At 36.4% G+C, this 8284-nt stretch overlaps 1 long non-coding RNA gene across 1 annotated transcript; it reads left to right on the forward strand.

The window, feature by feature from the left end:
* The first annotated feature begins 3563 nt into the window (after positions 1–3563).
* On the forward strand, positions 3564–7628 carry LOC131402239 (uncharacterized). Its single transcript, XR_009218445.1, has 3 exons — positions 3564–3582; positions 6991–7048; positions 7612–7628. It is a non-coding gene; the product is annotated as an uncharacterized LOC131402239 (long non-coding RNA).
* The last annotated feature ends 656 nt before the right edge of the window (positions 7629–8284 follow it).

Consider the following 8284-nt stretch of genomic DNA (forward strand, 5'->3'; position numbering starts at 1 on the left):
TAAGGATAAATTATAAGTCCTGTTATTTTGTGTATTCACAGGCTCCCAACATCTCATACCTATTCATTTCTCTGCTGTTTGTTCTAACTACCCTGCCTGCTCCCCTTCCCACAAAAATTCAGATCCTAGCTTTGGTCCTTGCCTTCTCCATGAAGTATCCCAGGTTCCCTATTTTGTTTTTTTTATGTTACCTTTAGAGATTTATTATCATTATTATTCTCTCATCTAAGCCACTCACTTGGTACATAGGCCCATATCTTGGTACATCGTCATGTATTGCCTTCCATGTGCAGTCTTTTTGTTTTGTTTAATATTCATCTGGTTAGGACTGAATATCACCTGGGTCAGCTCCTTGAGAGCAGAGGTCAAGTTCTATCTTGTTTTCCTCAAAGCAGAGAACACATCACTCTGACAGTGGCAGATACCGCATGAAGCTTTGTTGAATTCAATTTTGTCAGTGGATATGAAAACTAGGGAATTTCAAATAATAGAAAGGACAGTTTAGCGTTAATCTGGTTGTAGAATGACAGCCTCACTCATTTCTTCTTCATTTATTAATTTACTCGTCGGAGTTAAAACAGATTTAAGAAATGATATTATGAATGAGAAATCATTCTATTTTTTTTTTTTTGGTGAGGAAGATCAGCCCTGTGCTAACATCTGCCAATCCTCCTCTTTTTTTGCTGAGGAAGACTGGCCCTGGGTTAACATCTGTGCCCGTCTTCCTCCACTTTATATGGGACGCCGCCACAACATGGCTTGCCAAGCGGTGTGTTGGTGCGCGCCCAGGATCCGAACCGACGAACCCCATGCTGCCGCAGCGGAGCGTGCGCGCTTAACCACTTGCACCACCGGGCCGGCCTGAGAAATCATTCTATTTTATGAGCTAATACTCATGTATGTACATGGGTTAACAGGAAAAATGTACATATAGTGAGTCTGATATTTGGAGGTAGGGCCTAGTACCACTAGACATTGAGTTTCAGTCTAGGTGATTGATTTGAGGTATTTTAGTTTCAGAGTGAATGCGTCTTTGAAGTTGGTGAGAATTAGAATGATAGTTCTCTTCTTCCCTTCCCCATGTGTTTTTCTGAGTATTCTCTTATAATGGAAGCTGTATTTGTATTCCAGTTTCATTCTCTGTGTTTTCAAAATGTTTAGCTCCCCAGTAAAAGAACAAAGCTATGTTTACTTATGGCTATGCTCGTAAATATGGAAAGCACTAATGGCTAAATATTAAATTTTTTTAACTTGGTTAGCAGACCAATTGACATTTTTTGTTACACCTGTCTTTTTGTTCAAGTTTTTTGGCTCTTACTTGAAAGATATTTTTTATTGTGGGAAATTGTATAACTTAGTGGTTAAGGTGTGGGCTTCTGTGTTAGAGACTTGATTTTGAACACGTGCTCTGTTAAACTAAGATTTAGCATCTTTTTCAGTAAAATGGGGATAATAATCCTCTATATATGGGGATTAAATGAGATAACCCATGTGAAGCATAAAGCACAGTGCCTGACACACAGTGAATATTAGCTTTTATTTGCATTTTTATTATTTGAGATTCTCCTGTCTCTATATTTTAATCAAGTAGTTTTTATATCTATAATTCTAGATTGTATCTAAATTTGCTTGGTTTGATCATATAATCAACATTCTTTATTAGGACTGTACAATTCAGATTTTGTGAACTCAAATTGGTTCTTCTTTTATTCCTTGTCAAAAATGTGAGTAAACTATTTGTATTTTTATTAACATAAATATCCTTAATTGATTAGGTATCTTATAATCAATACATTTTGATTTATAAGAAGACTGAGGAGAAATAGGGAAATGTAAAAATAACATTTTTTATGATTATAAAATGAATGTTTATTGCAAGAAATTTGGGAAATGCTGAAAGTATAAAAAAAGAAAATTAAAATCTTCTGTAATGCCACTCTCAATGCAACCAATGTTAGTGTTTTTGTGAAATTTCTTACAGTCAAAATGCCCAATGTTCTACAAGTCGTTTTTTCTTAATTTAGGAAATGTTTTTCTCTTTCTCGTTCCAGTGCTGTTCTTGGTCGGTTATATTTGTGGATCTCGATGCTCACAATCGCAATAGGCAAACTTTGTGCTCACTCTTACCCAGAGAATCAAGATCTCATGTGAGATATTTTTATAATAAATTAATATGAGCTATCGTTTATGATTGTTATGTAATTTTGTTTACTTTTCTAAGAATGTGTTCCAGAATGTTAGAGGTTGCCAGCAGAGAAGAGAAGAGAGAATAGATGTTGCCTCTCACTTGCCTGGTCTGTGGAGGTCTTGTTCAGGAAGTGAGCAGAGCTGTGGACACAGCTGCTTTGTCTTTCGAGTCTTTTGTAGAACAGGAGAAAAGTAGACCTTTTATTTTTTCAGGAGGGAGTAGCAACATTATACCAAAATGAATTTTTTTGTCACAGAATATTAGAAAAATATTTTTCATAATTTATATTCCTTTTGAATAAAATTATTTTTCATGCGTCTTTTCTCTCATTCGAGTCACAATTTTTTTTGTCTGATAAACTTTTATATGCCTATAGTACGCAATTGCGGATTTTTATAGGGGTTATTTATGGCTCTATTCTTAGAAAACACTCAAAATGGAATAATTTAATTATTTAAAAATAACTGTTTTATAGAAGTAATGCAGGATTATGATAAAAGAAAAACAAAACCCACAAATAAGCAAATAATAATAATATAATATCCACTCGTTATTCCACCACTCAGTTATAATCTTAGGGTGACAACATTTGTATTTATATGTTTTTATATATTTTTATATACATATATACTTTTCATTTTATAATACTGGGAGAATATTGTTCATAATATTTGATAATCTGGTTCTATGAATGGACATGTTTCCAGATCAATAAATGTTTCTACAATATAAACTTTAATGGCTGCTAATTTACTTATCTAATTGTTGGACATTTAGATTGTTTTGTGTTTTTCACTGATACCAAAAAATTGTTATGAGAAACTAAGTTTTAATGATTAGTTATTGGTGTTAAATTTTTACACACTGCCTTAATTAATATCTTAAAGTTTGAGTCCAGTGTTGAACCTTGAAAATACTCTTTATTGGTGAATAAAGTTTTATCTCCTCTGTAAGCTTCACTAAACCATACCATATAAGCGTCTGTGTGTCCCTTGCAGCACAGCAATCTCACTGTCAGTTAAAGACTTTTATTGACTTATTTATTGACTTATTTCTTATTTGTTTACCTTTTATTATCTATTCCTTATTTATTGACTTATTTTTATCGGCTTTTCATCTCCATGATTCTCCTCGGGCTGTGTTGATCATATCACTGCAGGCACTTACAGTCCCTTCTTTTTTTTTATTGCTGCCAGAACACAGATGCTGCCCTGCTCCCCTGCATCACTTATCCTGCATTTGCCCTGGATGATGAAGTTCTGTATAGCCAGACACTTGATAAAGTGGTTAGAAAATTAAAAGGAAAATATGGATTTAAACGTTTCTTGAGAGATGGATATAGAACATCACTGGAAGATCCCAACAGACGCTGCTACAAACCAGCTGAAATGAAGGTATCAAAAACTATTCCATATCAGGGCATAACAGAGTGGTCAAAAGCACCGATTGAGGAGTCAGACTTCTTGGGTTTGACTTCTGGGTCTGCTACTTACTAGCTGTCTGGCCTTGGGCATGTTAATTAACCTCTCTGTGTTAATATTCTTCATTGGTAATATAATAGTACCTACTATTATTGGTCCTATTATTGAGGTTCTTGTGAGGATTAAATGAGTTAGTATATATAAAAATGCTTAGATTGGTGCTTCGCACATCGTAAGCACTTGATAAGTGTTAGCTCTTACCACCAGTGAAGCCCATTTGCTCATATGGAGCCATATTGATTCATCGGGTGAATAATTCTTCTTTCACACTTTCAGAACTCTGCCTGCCTGTTTCATACCATTTGTCTCATGTAATAGAAAATATCTATTTGTGATCCAATTTTCAATCTGTTAAGCAAATGCTCTTTTTTTTTGTTTCACTTAGACACTTCCCTTTGAAATATAGTCCTCTAAATAATTAGTTTTAAAATATTTTCTATTTCAAATATACATATGTACCACTATATCTAGATTTATACTAGGTGTTTTTAAGCTGTCCAGAAAACTATAACACCCCCCAAAAAGGTAAGCGTGCCTCCACATTGCTGAATACAATTAGTGGGGTAGATTGAAAATTACTTTTGTAAGCATTGTCATAATTTTGACTCATTCACTGAAGATAGGGAAAATCCCATGAATCTGTATATAAAAAATGTCCAGGCAGCATGGTACCTTGTAATTTGTTTGACAATTAAATACTCTTTTAAAATTTAGTATACATTTAGTTTTGCAGAACAGCGAGACACACTATTTATCATTTTATTTAATTTCACAACTGACTATCATTTGGGAGCATTAGGAGCCATTGTATTGTGTACATCTTTGAAACCTTACAGCAGTCTGTTAGATTAAGCCAAAAGATCCGTTTATCTCTTAAACACCTTGAGATGTTTCTTTTCTATTTAATACCTTTCCTGTGCTGATTTACAGCACTTACATTTGAACTGGACCCCCTGTAACTACCACCCTGCATACTTTCAAGTTTGGATCAGTCCAGCAGGCTCTCTCTATTTCCCACCTATTGCTGAGCACCACTGAGAAAGGCCACAGCAGTGTGGATAGATGCCACCCCGGATTTAGGACATCCATCTTGCTTCAGTTCTCATCATTGCTTTCACTGCTTGTTAGTTCTGCTATGTGACCCTGCCAGGGACTCCTCTTATAAGCTTTTCAAAATTTTTTCCATTTGTACTCAAGTTCCCAGACTTGACTTCTCACTTTCTACTTGTTAGCCTTACATTTCTGTTTGGCCTCCTCCACTGCATCTATCCTTCATCCATACTTACCTCCATCTCTCTTGTCTCCCAGAAGTTGCTGTCTGTTCTTCATTCTAAGGCTAACCCTCCATATGTACACCTCATCCTGTTCTCTTTTAGTTCCTAGGATTCTTGGTGTATCATTTGTCTTCTTCCCTGATAGATAGGTGTCTGTTTTTATCTCTTTCTTTTTGTCTCCTCATCTTCCCTACTTCTTCCTTCCCGCTGTTTTGCTTCCCCAACTCAAATCAGCTTCTTTTTCTTCACATAAACACAATGAAGTTCATAATTAAAAAAACAAACAGAAAACTCTCCCTCACCACTCACCCCTGTCTGCCTCCCATCGCCTCTCTCTTTGTGGCTACACTTCTGAAAAGCATGGTCCATTCTAGGTGTAGTACCTCGTTTGCCTCTACTCACTCCTTCACCTTATAACCCTGCTCCTCTTCCCAGTACTTCCGGGAGCTGTGCTGGCTTCAGTCAGTTTAGGTCACTGGGTCATAGTGGATGCTTTTCTGGCCTTATTTCACTTATTTCCTTGGCATTTGGGTGTCTTAACTGAGTTCTCTTACTTGGAACGTTTTCTGTGACCCCATTCTCTTCCTGACTCTGCTTACTTCTCTCACTGTCTTTGTTAGTCTCCTCTGCAGGTTCCTCTTCTTCCACCTCTTAAATATTACTCTTCTCCTGGGTTCCATCCTTACTCTTCTGCTATTCATGCAATCATAGCTATCACTGTTAACTTTAGTGTCTCTATCCCTAACTCATACTTCTCCCCAGGAGTGCCCTACCATGTATCCACCTGCCTTCTGGACGTCCTCCCTTGGATGCCCTGCAGTCTGCTTATGTGCGTCTCCCCCTCTTCTGCCCAGGTCGCAAACCTGAGAGTCATCCTAGGCACTTCATTCTCACTCACCCCTTGTTGTCACTCACCAAGGCTGACAGATTTAACCTTCCTCTCTATTAACTCCTTGGTTTAGGCTAGTGGTTCATAACAAAGAACAGTTTTGCTCTCCCGGGGGCCTTTGACAATATCTGCAGACATTTTTTCATTGTCACCACTTGGTGGGTGCTACTGGCATCTGGAGGTAGAGGCCAGGGATTCTACCAACATCCTGCAATGCACAGGATAGCCCCTACAACCAAGAATTATTTTGCCCAAAATGTCAATAAATGCTGAAGTGGAAAAACCTTGGTTTAGGCTATCATCTTTTCTCTTTGGATTATTCCCAGCAGCCTTCCAATTGGTCTCATTTCTTGCCCTAAAACTCTCTTCAACACTGCCTGCTGTCCATCTAGCAAGTAAATCTAATGAATAAATCTGATCCTGCTCAGTATTCAACAGTGGTTCTGTGTCGCTTCCAGATCAAAGTCTTAGTCTCTTAGCGTGACCCGCCAGGCTCTTCTTGGTCTGGCTGGCCTGGCCCCCGTGTTGGGCTTCAGCTTTCCCTCTTTCTTCCCTGCTTCTTCCAGAAATACTGAATTGCTGGTAGTTTCTTTAAGAAACTTTGTGCTTCCATGCATCTGTAGTTTATACTTTTGTTTCTCTGTGTGGAGTTCCCTTAGCTCATCTCCCTGGAGAAATCCATCAAGCATTAGCTGAAGCATCTCTTTTCCTATACACCCTTCCCTGACCCCCTAGGCAGACTTGGGTCTTTCATTCCCTGTGTTTCTGGTATATCACGTATATAGATTTCATCGGGTGCTACAGTTGTTCGTTTACATGCCTGCCTGTCCCCTAGGCTGTGAGCTCTTGAGGGCAGCTTCTCTGTCTTTTTGTCTTCACAGCCCTCTGTCTAGTTGGTGCCAGGCATTGCTGAGTACTTCACAAACGCTTATTGAATGAATGACTACTGTGTGTGATGGATTAAATGAATGAGTGTTTGAATAATAAGAGTTCTGAGAAAAATTTTTAAAAAAGAACAATGAAACTACTTATAAATCAGTCCAATTTTGTTATTACTATAAATGAATCTTTTATGTACATCCTAACTATAATTATTCTAATTAATATAATTTTCTAGTTAATTTAGTGAAATTTTTAATATTTTATTTTCTGTTTTAGCTATTTGATGGCATTGAATGTGAATTTCCCATATTTTTCCTTTACATGATGATTGATGGTAAGTGAGCTTTCCTCCTGAAATTTAAGCTATAGGATATAAGTGGTTTAAAGAAGAGAAAAATGAAATATGACTCCTTTCAGCTAGGAAAATAGACCGCACCCAGTGATGTTAACTGCTCTGCATTTTTGTATGCTACTCTTCTGCTTTCTGAGTGAATATTAAATCATTTTCTGTAAAAGAATTTAAAGAATTAAAGAAATACTTTATTTAAAAAATGATGCAAACATATTTTCATATTTGCAAAGAAGTTTTTTTATGAATAGAAAGCACGAATACCATAATTCGTAACATTGTGAATATCTATAATATTTACACATATAAATAGAGATATTTCAATTAAAATTCTGTTTTCGATTCTAAATGCTAACATGACCTTCTAAAATCAATTTCCTGAAAAAAATATCACACACGTTTGCATTACCTTTTTCAATTTTATTTTTATCATTTATGTAGAAAATTACCAAAATAATTATAACTGGGCTAATAGATTTTCCTAAGGTAAAATTTCTGTGGTGCTTATTGAGCTCAGATACTGCTGGATTTTATATTTTACATTTTAGGAGTTTTTAGAGGCAAAATCCCAGCCAAGTAAAGGAATATCAGGACCTTCTGACTCCAGTACTTCGTCAGACCACAGACGGTATAGTTGGCTTGTTTTTCAAGAAATTCTTCCTACTGATATTTCCTTCACATTCTTTTGAAATACCTAAATGATTGCTTTTTAAACAGAACAGTTTATTTAAATTGAAAAAAATGAATGAGATCTTGAATGAATTAGAAAGAATAATTTATTAATTTGCTATAATAAATTTGTTTTTATAAAAGGAGTTCATTAGGCAATACAAGGATGGAGACGAATTTAGGTCGTCATGGCTGTAGTAATTGGAAAATAGTTCATTGGCTAGGCCCAGGTTCTTCATCTGTTATCTACTGTGTAACTCCACTCTGTGTAGTGCGGCAATAATATAAAATGACTGATTTGTATTCAGGTCACCAGAAATGGTATGTTCAGGTGACTGCTGCCCCCTCCAGAGGGCCAGCTAGAGGCTCTGTCCTAGCCTAAAGGTACTACCATTGTCAAGAACATTCTGGCCTCCTCTTTGGAGTTGCTTCTAGGGCTTTTAGCATGTTATTTTGAATGTCTGCTGTGATGCTAAAATGTCATCCTTTGAGGATGGGTTTAATATTTTAGAAATGGTCAAAAGGCCCCATCTTATGAGTAGTATGTTGGTT

The sequence above is a fragment of the Diceros bicornis genome, assembly GCF_020826845.1.
Source record: "Diceros bicornis minor isolate mBicDic1 chromosome 35 unlocalized genomic scaffold, mDicBic1.mat.cur SUPER_35_unloc_1, whole genome shotgun sequence".
NCBI lineage: Eukaryota > Metazoa > Chordata > Mammalia > Perissodactyla > Rhinocerotidae > Diceros > Diceros bicornis.